Source organism: Malaya genurostris, chromosome 2, assembly GCF_030247185.1.
Source record: "Malaya genurostris strain Urasoe2022 chromosome 2, Malgen_1.1, whole genome shotgun sequence".
Taxonomy (NCBI): Eukaryota; Metazoa; Arthropoda; class Insecta; order Diptera; family Culicidae; genus Malaya; species Malaya genurostris.
In genome coordinates, this window is record NC_080571.1 from 57,936,424 (window position 1) to 57,950,811 (window position 14,388).

The 14,388-nt window shown below is 37.9% G+C and overlaps 1 protein-coding gene across 2 annotated transcripts in view; it reads left to right on the plus strand.

Moving 5' to 3' along the window:
* The window catches only part of LOC131427087 (FMRFamide receptor), a 216,684-nt gene that overhangs the window by 38,677 nt on the left and 163,619 nt on the right, over positions 1 to 14,388 (plus strand). The gene's annotated exons all lie outside the window — the stretch shown is intronic.

Sequence of the window (14,388 nt, forward strand, 5' to 3'; positions counted from 1 at the left end):
GTCGACGAACATTGTTCAACCGAATGAGCAGTTGAAGATTGTCATCGATGATAGGAGAATTTAATTTAGTTTGAGCTTTGGGAACTGAAAGATTTCTAGCTTCGATAATGTAATGATTCAAATTATGTATTGTTGTGTCGATGTCCGCAGAATTTTCTAAAATAGTTTCATGATCCACATGATTTTCAATGTGAGATCTGTAATCCAACCAATTAGCTCTATGATAGTTGAATATAGAACTAATTGGATTAATTATAGCTTCGTTGGAAAGTCTGAATGTTACAGGAAGATGATCTGAGTCAAAGTCAGCATGTGTAATCGGTTCACTACAAATGTGACTTTGATCCGTTAGAACCAGATCAATTGTAGACGGGTTTTTCACTGAAGAGAAACAAGTCGGATTACTGGGATGAAGAACTGTGAAGTAACCAGCTGAGAGTTGATTATGAAGTATTTTACCATTACTGTTATTTTGCCTACAATTCCACTGGACATGCTTAGCATTTAAGTCCCCTATTACGAAAAATTTCGATCGATATCTTGTGAGTTTTTGCAAATCGCCTTTAAAGAAATTTAATTGTTCGCCGGTGCATTGGAATGGCAAATATGCTCCAGCGATGAAATAAATTTCATGAATGGTTTCAACTTCGATTCCCAAGCTTTCAATAACTTTAGTATTGAAAGAAGGTAAAATTCGTTGTTTAATTTGCCGTTTGACAAAAATGACAACTCCACCACCCATTCCAGTAAACCTGTCAAATCGATGAACCACATAATATGGATTACATTTCAATTTGAAATTTGGTTTCAGACATGTTTCTGTCACAATGGCAATATGATGTTTTTTAACTTTGAGAAAATTATAAAATTAATCTTCACTCGATTTTGAAGATCGAGCATTCCAATTTAAAATTTTCAAATAGATATTTACCATCACTGTAAAATTTTAAATTCATTATAAAATTATTTGCAAATTGCCATCCGATTTGAAATGTTTCAAAAAGTGATGAAGTCGAATTCATTCGGATGGTCATTTGAAAAAGTTGATCTTGTAGGTTTTATTTTGAGTTATATCGCCTTAATCAAATTCATTTAAACAAGCGAATGGCATTAAAGGAATATTTGTAGGTAGACTGCCATTAGAACTGCCATTAGAAGAAGATGATATGGCCGATCTACCTATTAATAAATTGTTTTCGTTAGAAGATGAACTGCAAGGCGGCCCTGCGTTTTGATTATTCACATTAGAAGAATTAAGTGGCAGATTTCTACCTGTTATAGTAGCATAACTGACATTAGAAAAAGATGATGACGAGGTCGATCTACTGGTCAATAAATTGTTTTCGTTGGAAGACGAATTGGAAGGCGTACATCTTCAACTGCTCATTCGGTTGAACAATGTTCGTCGACGACAATATCAACGTTCTCGTGATCCTGCTATGAAAAACATAGTTAAGGATTTACAAAAAGAAATTAAACATAGATTTACTCTTTTGCGAAATGAAAATTTCGCTAAAGAAGTTGAACAAATTAAACCATATTCTAAACCTTTCTGGAAACTTTCTAAGGTTCTTAAGAAACCTCAGAACCCAATTCCTGCTCTTAAGGAAGGAAATCAAATACTTCTTACAAATGGCGAAAAAGCTCAAAAACTTGCTCAGCAGTTCGAGAGTGTACATGTTTTTTGTTTTCAATTCGAAGAAATAAGTGCATTAGAAGAATTAGGCGTGGCATTTATAACGTTTTTTTTTGATTTTCAGGTATGTTCTGTAAATTTAAGGTCGTTGATTTGACTTGTTGTCTAAGCGAACGAGCGTTTAAAATTTTTTCCCTGACAGGACATTTCAAATAATTGGATTTATGATTTCCATCGCAATTTGAACATGGAAATGTGGTTTCAGTGGTTTCATTCATTGGACAAACGCCTTTCGAATGCGATTTAGCACAATTCAAACACCGTATATCCATATGACAATTTTTGTTCCATGGCCGAAGCCTTGGCAACGACGACATTGCGTTAAGTTTGCAATACGATTATGCCGTTTATAATGTTCCCAATGAATTTTAATGTGGGAAATGAAACGTACTTTTTCTAAAGTTTTCAAATTGTTTACATCACTTCGATTGAAGTGTATTAGGTAAAGTTTATGGGAAATTCCAGACCGTGGTTTAGAAGTACCATTCGCTCTTTTTTCATAAGTATTACTTGAGAAGGGGCAAAACCAAGTAATTATTTTAGTTCATTTTTAATTTCATCAGTACTTTGATCATTTGATAAGCCTTTCAAGACAGCCTTGAAGGGTTTGTCTGATTTTATATCATATGAATAAAATTTATGAAGTTTCTCGGACAAATATCGAATAAGATGTTCGTAATCTTCCAATCCATCCACCAAGACTCGACATTCTCCTCTTCGTCCGATTTGAAATGAGACTTTTACTTCCGGGAGAAAAGTAGAAAGCTCAGTACGGAATGCTTTGAAGTCGGAAATCATCACCGTCACTGGTGGCATAGATTGATGTTTCTTCCCAGAACGACAAGCGCCCACATTGGAAATTTTTGAAGAATTTTCTTCTATGTCGCTACAATCGGATTCAGGAAGAATCTCGTAAATATTGTTAGACGGCATAGAATAACGAAAGGGAAATCCGGCCGTTGTCTTTTAGTTTTACATTCAGATTCTATAAGATCGTGAATGTTATTAGTTAAATGTTGAATAACGGATTGTGATTTATTCCGTATTGAATTATTTTTAGCCTTAGGCTTGTTGTCTTTCCGGTTGGACGCAGGCATTTTTGAAATGAATGAAATTTGAAATTAAATTAACTAGGCTAAATTAGTCTTCGATTGGACTCCTAGTTTGGAAAAGTCTTGTTAAAGACTGGTTTTGTGGTAGTCCTAATAAAGACTGATTAGTTCGAAGAATAGTTCTTGGAATAGCTAGCCTTAAAAAAGGCTGATTAATTTCTTAGTTACTCTAATATCACTCTTTGTATAGCCTTGAAAAAGGCTGACTAATTGTTAGTCTTTAAAAAGACTGTTAGTGATTCAGGTAGCCCTGAAAAAGACTGAAGCCTTGAATCAATGAAACTCTAGGTAGCCAGAAAAAAATTCCAGAATCCAAGAGCTATACGCGTGCGGTGCAAACGACTGTTCAACACCGACTACACAAGCAATACTTTGTGCGACGATTCGTTCAATTTATGCGGTAGAAATTTTGCGCATCTTGTTTTGGCACTGAAATTAATCCTTAATGTTCGTTTATACCAAACATTTTAGAAAACTTCATTTTTAAGTTATTTGTGGTTATCTCATACTACTGAAAATTTTATCAAAAGATAAGGAGTGTATCGAAAATAAGCTATCTACAAATTTTTCTGTCAAATTATGATAAAACTTGACATTTTATTCAAACCAAAAATTGATCCTTCATTGTACGAGGTTAAACTTGAGCATAATGAAAACCGGATGAAATTTAAGTTATTCCTTCACAAATTTACGAACTTTTGATCGAACGCTCTTCATCGAGTTTCGGACAAGTGTTGCATCGAATTTGTTTGACGCTTGAGCACAAATTTTTTTGAACTCCCGCAGTCTTCTTGTAGACCATCTTCACGATTGCCCAGTAACGTTCGATGGGTCGAAGCTGAGAGCAATTTGGTGGATTGATACTTTTCTCAACGAAATTAATACCTTTTTTCCGCAAGCCAATTGAGAGTGGTTTTGGCATATTGAGCCAACGCTAAATCCGGCCAAAACAGTGGAGGTGTACTATGCTTCTTATATAAAGGCAGCAATCTCTTCTGGAGACACTAAGATCGAAAGATTTCGGCATTTATAGTTCCAGTAGTGTAAAAAATGGTTGATTTGAAACCACAGGAACATATTGCTTGCCATACCAGTACCTTTCGACCTAATTTCTCCACTTGAATCGACCAGTCCGCATCGCTCGCAACCTCCCCAACGACGACAGTAAAGTATTGTGGACCTGGGAGGGTTTTTGAGTCCTCATTTACATAAATCTCATCGTTCATAAAAACGCATGCATCCAGGCACTGCAAAAGACGCGAATACAACTTCCGGGCTCTTGTTGCTGCTCGCTTATTGTGTTCTACTCTTTGTTTCGAGATTCTCTGCTTCATGTAGGTCTTCAGGTGATTTTGCCTCTTGATACGCTGGATCATTCCGACACTCGTTTCGGCTTTTTTGCCCAAATCACGTATTGACATTGATTTGTTCTTCATGGTTAGAGATACAACTTTTTGGTCCAGTTTCGGGTTGGAAGAACCGGGGTTTTCTGCCTCTTCCTGATAGCTCATCCAAAGAATAGTGTTCCCCAAACTTATTAATGATGGTTTTAACACTGGCATGTTGTATTCCAAACCGCTTCACCAATTTTCGCATAGTAATACCCTTCTCACTTAGCCATGTGTCCAGAACCTTAATTTTCACTTCCTTTTCAATACGCGACATTTTGAAAACGCAGAATTTCAACCGCACAAACAAGTAAACAAACGAAAGCTGACAGCCAAAGGCACAGCATGCTGTGATCCGAGCATAAGAAACCTTCACAAATACATGCGTACAACACAAATGTATGTGGATAGCTTATTTTCGATACACTCCTTATTCACGATTAAGTCCAGCATATTCATGTAAAGAGCGAATTTTGATAAGGCGCCTCATAGTAAAGTAAGACATATTCATGCAAAAACAAAAACGCGGGTGGGTAATATCAGAGACACAACTGGAGGACGTGAATACGAATAAAACTGATATGCTTCTTTCACATTTCCGAATATCAATGATCATTCGTATCAGTTGAATAATTGTGTGAATTTTGCTGCTTTTACTGTTTTGCTGAACAAATGAGTATAAATCAATACAACAGATAATGTTATAGCGATTTTTTGCACATTTACATATTCAATAGAGAAAAACTTCACATAGTTTTTTGGAAACACTTTATTAGTTCTAAAAACCCGATTTAGGAAAATCAAAAATTCAATAATTGAGCTCATTTTCAGAATCCAGTCTTCGAATTTAACTCTACAGGGTCCGGCACTCGAAGTGTAACCAATTAAAAAGGCCATAAATTCAGTTTGGAAAATTACTTTTACTTAATTCAAAGTACAAAATGTGTAAAAATAATACAAAATTCAGAATCAATTCACTTCTGCTCGATTTGACCACCTTTTTCCTTGACTATGGCCTTGAGACGGTCAAAAAACGAATCGCAAGCTGCCGAATGTGACTTGCAGGTATTTAGGCCCACTCGCGGACAATAACTTTTTTCAGCGCCTCGAGACTGGTGTATCTTTTAGTTCGGACTTTGCTCTCCAAAATGGCCCAAAGAGAATAATCCATTGGATTCGCATCTGGTGAATTCGAGAGCCATTGTGTGGACGTGATGAAGTTCGGAACGTTGTTTTTCAGCCATTCTTGGTTCACTCGAGCTTTGTGAGACGGTGCCGAGTCCTGCTGAAACGTCCATGGTCTGCCACCGAAATGTTTGTCTGCCCACGGCTTCAAAGCAACCTCCAGAATACTTTCCCGATAATATGTCGCATTTACCTTGACGCCAGGCTCGATGAAAACGATTGGAGAGCGCCCATCTGCGGTTACAGCGGCCCAAACCATTATCTTTTTTTTTATATCATTTATTTTACCCCGGCTTTAACCATTTTGGTCGTTCACCGGGTCAAACCATTATCTGTTGAGGGTGCTGCCTCCTGGTGGCCAATCGATGACTCAAATTCTCGTATGAACGGTCGGTCAAGTAAACCCTATAGTTTTGAGAGTTTACGAATTGCTCAATTGGAAAAATTTTCTCGTCAGAAAATACAATGTTCGGAAATTGACCGCTTTCGGCCAAACGAAGCAACTCCTTCGCTCTCTCAAGTCAAGATTTTTTTTTCGCGTTCACTTTTGGCAAAATGCTTTCTTGCGCTTGTAAACAATACAACTCCGAACTGTCATTTAGCAAATTTCTAGAGAGCTGATGCCCGTGCGTCAGCTGCGCGAGCGGTCTGAAGTTGGTTACACTTCGAGTGCCGGACCCTGTAGAACTAAATTCTGAACTTGAATTCGATTTGCATATTTTATAGAAGGAAAATTCGGGAAGTCCTCTGGGAAACCCTTAGATGGGCCGATTGATTGATTTTTTCTATGTCAGTCACTTTTTGGTGGTAGTACTAGCCATGCAATGATTCTGTACGCTAGGAGCCGGTTTCAAAGTCCAGATCAATTCTAATAAACATGATACACTGTTACTACGATAATTATCCAGTTTGCCACCGGTAAATGATTACTACTCAAAGGCATAGTATCTCAATCATCGTTATTATATGAATCGCTTCTTCGACACCTACTTAACAGTTTTGGGAAAATTGATGATCCGCACTGGATCTTCCGCCCCCGAAGAGAAATTAAGTTATAAACAACTGCTTAAACACGGCAAAAATAACTTGAATTGATCCATCAGCCCTCGTTGATGAGCGCCAACCGTATAAACAGCAAGGACCAGCAGAAGCATGTTTTATTCCGATCGGCACCACATGTTGAAGCCGATTCCATCAGTTCCCACACAGTAGATAACAAAATGATGTGTGAAACTGTGTCGTGCAGCAGAAATGACGTACATAAAAACTAACGATGAGAAAATTGCCACTTCCGACATTCTTGGGCTACGGGATACGATACGCTAGCTGAGCTAACGAACAATTAATTCCCTGCACTTGGACAAGGCCATAAATCAGCCTTCCGATGTCGAAAGAATGTCCGGTCCGGTTCGGAAGACGGTCCCGCCATTCCGCACGTAGAGAGGTGCTATCGGAAGTGATGCCGAAGGTCGACTGTTTACTGTTGGCTGGATGACCACCCGGACAGACAGACTGCTGCCGTTTTCTGCTGGTGAAGACAACTGAGTGCTGACCGGACATTATTTACGTTAATAATCCGAGTTTAATTACCATTTGCGGTGACACAGTTGGGACGTGAACATCGACACTGTGGTGAAAAATGACCTGACGGCGGAGGTATCGTGACTGGTGCTAGTAACTATAGAACGTACGCTTGGGCAGGATTAGTAGAATGGGTATCAGGTTTGATAGTTAAATATTGTTGCAAATGGCTGGAAAGTGATTATTGAAATTTATTTTGTTACGTCGTTCTAGTTCACAAATGCGTTACAGCAGGGGCTGTTTACTTTGAGTAACATTTTACTTTAATTATATATACTTGTGATTTACGTGGTGGGAGATTTATTTCAGTGGTTTGATAACTCTTACAGCACCACAAATGACCGGTAGAGACTATTCGTCATTTAGGTTCCTCTGATGTTAGTCCTTTAAATTATAATTTTGTGTGGGTTTCTGTGTCTGGATTGCTGCTTCAGAACATAAGGGCCTTGTCTAGAAGCCAGCTGTTTCTTTCGAAAATGTAACAGAGACGACTTATTACGATTACAAGAAAGCAAACTTCAATGCAACGAATTAGTTCCTATTTTCATTGAACTGGGAAACTATTTTATCAAACAATGATGGAAACTATGCGGCTGCATCATTGACTAATAGGTATAATCTTATATTCTATTGATCAGTTCGAACCTAAAAGAAAATGCTCTACAAACTCTACTCTATTTCTTCAATAGTACTAAAAAAGTGCTTCGATAGCTTCGACTGACAATGCTGTTCAACATGTCCCTCCAGTTGGGAACATTTCCTGACCTCTGGATCACAAATTACAATCACAATTATTACAAATTACCGTGGAATAGTCTCACTATGTGCTGTTTCCAAGTTATTTAAATCATTGTTCTCGACTTCATAACTCATAAGTGCAACGACTATATATCTGAAAATCAACACGGATTTATTCCTAAACAGTCAACATCTACTAACCTAGTAACTTACACATCTTTTATCATGCAATCTCGTCTACAGATAGACGCTATCTACACTGATTTTGATCACTGCATTTGATCAAATAAAACAATCGAATAACAATTGCTAAACTACACCACAATTCCTTTTACTGTTTACTGTACCTCAAGGAAGCCTTTTAGGACCGTATATATTTTTACTCTACCTTAATGATCTCAACTTCTCCGTGAAATGTTTCAAACTATCATTTGCGGATGACTTCGAAAGTAACTTATTTAATTTGCTAGCCTCGTTGAGACTAGAGACACTTGTGCAAAGGCTTTTCCAACCACTTCGCTCAGACGATCTAAGAGCATTTTTGTAAGCCCTTCGAGCCGACACGAATGCCTCCGACTTATCTCTGCGTGGGTGGTTCCAAGCATAATCGTTGGTTCTTCTGCATTGTTTCCTTAGTCTAGCAAGTTCAGCATTCCACCAAGGAGTTCCTCTAGTAGCTCGCATAATCCGAAGTGGACAAGCTTCTTCATATGCTGCAACTATGAGTGAATTTGTCTCGTCGACAACATTTTCCAAATCAACTGGGGTTTGAATTGTTGGTTGGTACCCGTAAAATCTAGTCGCCAAACCCTCTTCATAGAGGTCCCAGTTTGTAGATTTGGGATTACGATATGTGATAATATCACATTTAACGTTTGAATGATCAAAGAAGATGTACTTATGATCAGACAACGAAGGTTCGAGCTCATCGGAGACGATCCAATTCACCAACTCATGAGCAATTCTATCAGAGCAGAGAGTTACGTCCAAAACCTCCTCTCTTCCAGATCTCGCAAAAGTTGTACGGTTTGCTGCATTGACTATGTGCAGGTTTGTAATGCTCACGAATTCCATCATATCAGAGCCAGAATTTATGTCTGTTCTGCCCCAAATTTTATGGTGAGCATTTATGTCACTACCAATTATAAGCGGTAAATCACTTTTGCAGCAGTATGATACAACCTTTTTGAAGTCATAGCTTGGCGAAGGTTGGTTATGCGCAAATATGCCGAACAATAGACATATTTTCTGTCTATGCCATCATACCAACTGTGACAGTACCAATATCCCGAGTTGTGAGCTCCGATATGAGAGAAACATCGAGAGCACACATTGCAAGTATGCATGCTCGCGGCATTTCACGTGGATTAGTCATACCGTTCTTGTTGAAGGCAACGAAGACTGGGTTGAACAACTTTCCAACGTAGTAGTTTCCCGTTTGGAAATATGGTTCTTGAACCAAAGCTGTAGAAGCTTTAATTTCTCGCAGAAGTCTGAATAGATTTATAGTTGCTGTACGTTTATGCTGGAGATTGATTTGTGCTACTCTAACCATTATCAATTGAAGTAATGAACACTCCATTACCAGCACTTATCGTACAACAACTAGAAGAAACCAAATATATTGGCTTATAATCGCTTATAGCGAACCATGTAAGGATTTTTTTTAAATGTTTTAATCATTTAAAACCCACGAGTTGCGAAGAAAGAAGTCGTCCACTGTGCCAGAGCTTCGCGTAACACAGTTAAGGAAAACCCCAAGATATTCCGTTCACGACTGCATTATTTAATCTCCTGCAGCCAGTCATCAGTCATCGGCACGGAAATAAACCTTGACTTAGGAGTTCCTATTTTTGTGGCCTTTTACGACATGGAATAGGAAACCAGTGGATCAATTCTTGGTAAAAAATAATTCCGCCGGATGCCACACGGCTTACCTGTTTGGTGGACTTATACCACCGGTACAGGTGAACCGTAGCGTTATTCTTAGCCAGTTTGGAAAACCGCCACCGACACTACACGGCTATCTAGGCTGCTCAGAGAGGGACGTTGACATTGATGGTCAACTTCCATGGAGATTTATGGTCCATTTTGTCAAAAGCAGCTTTCAGATCTGTGCAGATGACATCCACCTGTGCCTTAGTATCCATGTAAGCGATACACTTTGACGTAAACGTTATTAAATTAGTTGTAACTGATCACCCTGACATGACGTAGAATCTAAAGCAACGTAGCACTAGTCTCGTAATTGTCCCGTCAAGATCTTCTTGGAAGATTATATATGTGCCCGTCAACTTTCGGAAAATAAATTGCCTAACTAAGCCACATGGAATATTCAACTGAGCTGATGGAGTATTAAAGCAGCACAGATCTTCGGGAACCCAATGCGGAACATGACCAAGCTTTGTGCGAATTGGAAGAGACTAACGGAGTCGCTTTCTGGTTCTATATTGCAAATTCATGAAAGATATTTAACAACTGTGAACTGAATTTTGAATCTTTTTTTTTTTTCATAAATACGTTTATTTCTTAAGGCAGTTTACATAAGTTTTTCTTCGCCGTAGCATCACTTTTACATAATATTCTTATCCTAATTTAATTCTAACATAGTCACAACGTTTTGCATTTATTAAAACATATTCTCTTATTACTTAAATATCATCTTAGGTAACTCGTCATTAATTATGAAAACTACTCGGAAATATTATTTGAACCAAACGATTAACTTCTATAAATTATAAAATAAGCTGTTATTTTCAGACATTTTGTTAATAATTTCATAAACTGTTTCGAGTTTGTTTGTATCATTACATTATTTTTATTCTAATTTAGCTATTGGTTGAACTCATGGACGCAGCTGGGATCAGAACTAAGTCTTGAAAGGGGCCTTTATTAAATTGAAACTCCAGTTTTCTTTATGAAATGATAAATAAGTTTCATGTATGAAAGGTCACGACAAGCAAGAATGTCTCGAACTGGGATATTGGATAGTCTACCTTGGGTACGCAAAGAATTTATTAGTTGAGATCTGACATCACGATACTCCACGCATGTCCAAACGACATGATCAATATCTCGATAACCTTCGCCACAAGCACAATGATTAGTCTCGGAGAGCCCAATTCGAAGGAGATGTGCATCTAACGTGTAGTGATTGGACATGAGTCTGGACATCACACGAATGAAATCTCTACTCACATCCAGACCCCTGAACCATGCCTTTGTCGATATTTTCGGAATAATTGAGTGCATCCACCGACCCAGATCATCTTTATCCCAAGAAGCTTGCCAGCTGGCAAGTGTTCTTTGGCGAGACGAGCTATAGAATTCGTTGAAAGCAATTGGTCTCTCATAAATTTCACCCTCAATAGCACCACGTTTGGCTAAAATATCGGCTCTTTCATTGCCAGGAATGGAGCAATGAGCCGGGACCCAGACTATAGTGATTAGATAATTATTGTTCAATATGTCGTTCAGGCACTGTTTTATTTTGCCCAGGAAAAACGGTTCAGTCTTGCCAGTCATGTTTGAGCGAATGGCTTCAATTGCACTCAGACTATCTGTGAAGAGGAAATAATGGTTTGGAATTAATGTGACGATTACACTCAAACTATAATGAACTGCTGCTAGCTCTGCTATATAAACAGATGCAGGTTCTTGAAGCCTAAATGAGGCCGAAACATTATTGTTGAACATACCAAACCCTGTCGCTTCTTCAATTCGCGATCCGTCCGTGTAAAACATTTTCTCAGAGTCAATATGCCTGAACTTACTTGAAAATATTTTTGGGATTTCCGTCGAACGTAGATGATCCGGGATTCCACGCACTTCGCGCTGCATGGATGTATCGAAAAATAAAGTTGAGTCAGGGACATTTAGGAGGCTGACACGGATAGGAATATATCTTGAAGGGTTGATTTCCTGTGACATATGGTTAAAATATACTGTCATGAATTTTGTTTGAGATCGAAGCTCGACTAGTCGTTCGAAATTATTAATTACCATGGGATTCAGCACCTCACATCTTATTAGCAGGCGTGATGAAAGCTCCCAAAATCGATCTTTTAATGGAAGAACTCCCGCCAGAACTTCAAGACTCATTGTATGTGTCGAATGCATGCACCCTAAAGCAATTCGCAAACAACGATACTGAATTCGCTCCAGTTTGATAATATGAGAGTTTGCAGCGGAACGAAAGCAAACGCATCCATATTCCATCACTGAAAGTATCGTTGTCTGATACAATTTTATTAGATCTTCCGGATGAGCACCCCACCAAGATCCTGTTATTGTTCGAAGAAAATTTACTCTTTGTTGGCATTTTGTTATCAGAAACCTAATGTGTCCTCCCCACGTGCATTTGGAATCGAACCACACCCCGAGGTATTTAAAAGTTAAAACCTGTTGGATCATTCTTCCCATCATATGAAGCTGAAGCTGCGCGGGATCATGCTTTCTTGAAAAGACGACCAGCTCTGTTTTCTCCGCAGAGAATTCGATACCCAGATGAACAGCCCAAACGGACAAGTTATCTAAGGTATCTTGCAATGGTTTTTGCAGATCAATAGCTTTGGGTCCAGTAACTGAAACTACGCCATCATCTGCCAATTGTCTTAGTGTACATGGGGATACTAGACAGCTGTCAATGTCATTCACGTAAAAATTATAGAGGAGCGGACTGAGGCAAGAGCCTTGCGGTAGACCCATGTAGCTAATTCTGAATGTTACCAAATCGCCATGTGAAAAATGCATGTGTTTCTCTGACAAAAGGTTGTGCAAATAATTATTTATAACCGCTGGAAGTCCATGTTGGTGAAGCTTGTCTGAAAGAACATCAATGGAAACTGAATCAAATGCTCCTTTAATGTCTAAAAATACAGATGCCATTTGTTGCTTTTGAGCGAAGGCAATTTGGATGTCAGACGAAAGTAATGCAAGGAATTTTGAATCTTGGTTAACTCTAAATTTCAATCGCGTTGTTGCGAAGTTCTTCCTCCAGATGAAGTTCTTGTGTAGACAATTATTTTTTTAGACTTCGAGGTCTCGTAGCTTTTCCAAACAATATTACCGCTTCCAACTTAAAAAAAAACTCACGACAAAATACTGATTAAAAAAACCGGAGTCTGAAAAGGCGTTACTGAACCTTATTTAATCACAATTGGTTACCGAGATCTTGTGATTTTGTACATTGCCTTGGCTTTTTCTTTTAGTGCCACGTGAATGATGAGGTTCACGTCAAAGGCTCGATTCAAGACCCCATAGCTATTGAAGACATACCGCAGCTACCGTGTGATTTGGTGACGAAAAATTTCTTCAAGACGATATGGATCTGTATGCATTGCCATGGCCATAGTTTTCCATTATTTATGACAATTGTTATAAATGTCAGTTTAAATGTTTAATAACTCATTACCCTGATATTTTGGAACTGCAAGTCGGGTCAAAAAGAGAAATAAACGTATGAAAATCGATAGGGCCCATGAGATGTCGAAGTGAGTTCCCATTTCGAGCTTTTGGACATTGTTTACGGTATTTCCGGAACTGGTATTCAGGACCAGCATATTCCAAAATCCATGGACATGAATTAACATGACGAACAAATTGGAAAAGCGCTGAGCCCAACTACGTTTTTTGGTATGGTCATCTTCTATGACGGTTTGAATTCCAAAAACTCATCATAAAATTTATGAGTACTTTCCGGGATCGAAAACTGAATACCGATAAAACTGACATAACTTTATTTGATCATCTAGTCTTGCTATTTATTAACTATATATGCAAGAACAATCTCTCTGGTATTCCAAGGTTATTTAAGTTTAAGTATAAAAATTGCATATTCAACAGAGTGGGTCTTAAACATGAGTCACGCAAGTGGTTAGATGTTAGTAACAATCATTCAAATTTATTGTTGCTAACCAGTCACAAATAAGCTACCGCAACAAAAAAATTCACTTGGGATACCAATTTAGTACAATTATTAGTTTTCGAATCACAACGATTACAAGGAAAACGGTATAATTCTACGAAAGGCTGAGTTATTCAAAAATTGTTATAATGGTTACGTCTAGAGTAAGTGTGATAGAGTATGTACAAATTTATTACTTTTAATCTGTAAAATCATATAGTAATGTTTAAAATATTTTTGTAATAGAAACATGAAGTTTAGTAAACGCCTTTATATTGTTTAAAACTTATTGTTTAAAAAAATCTAATCAAATTAACATCAAATATATTAATATTTTTTTACGTTTCGTCTTTGACTCATGCAGAGCAGTTTAAATTGAACAGCTGAATGCTAAACTCGGTAGTTCAATTTGAACCACTAAGCAGACGTTTTCGCTATTTGCAGAACACTTATATTTTGCAACGAAGTGCACAAAATTTGGCTAGTTCCTAAACGACCAAACCTGTATCGAAACGTTTTCGTTCGACACGTCAGTAAAAACGAACTGCCGAGTTTAGCATTCAGCAGTTCAATTTGAACTGCTCTGCACTGATGAGTCAAAGACGAAACGTGAAAAATATTAAAAACGGTTATGTGCCCTAGCACAAAATTTGGCTAACCCCTGAATGATAAAATATATGTTATTATAACAAGTTTAAAAAACCTGTTTTAATCCACCTAGTGGTGTAATGATGCCTTTCTCATGTACATATAATATTATGGTATTCTATTCAAAAATTTTCT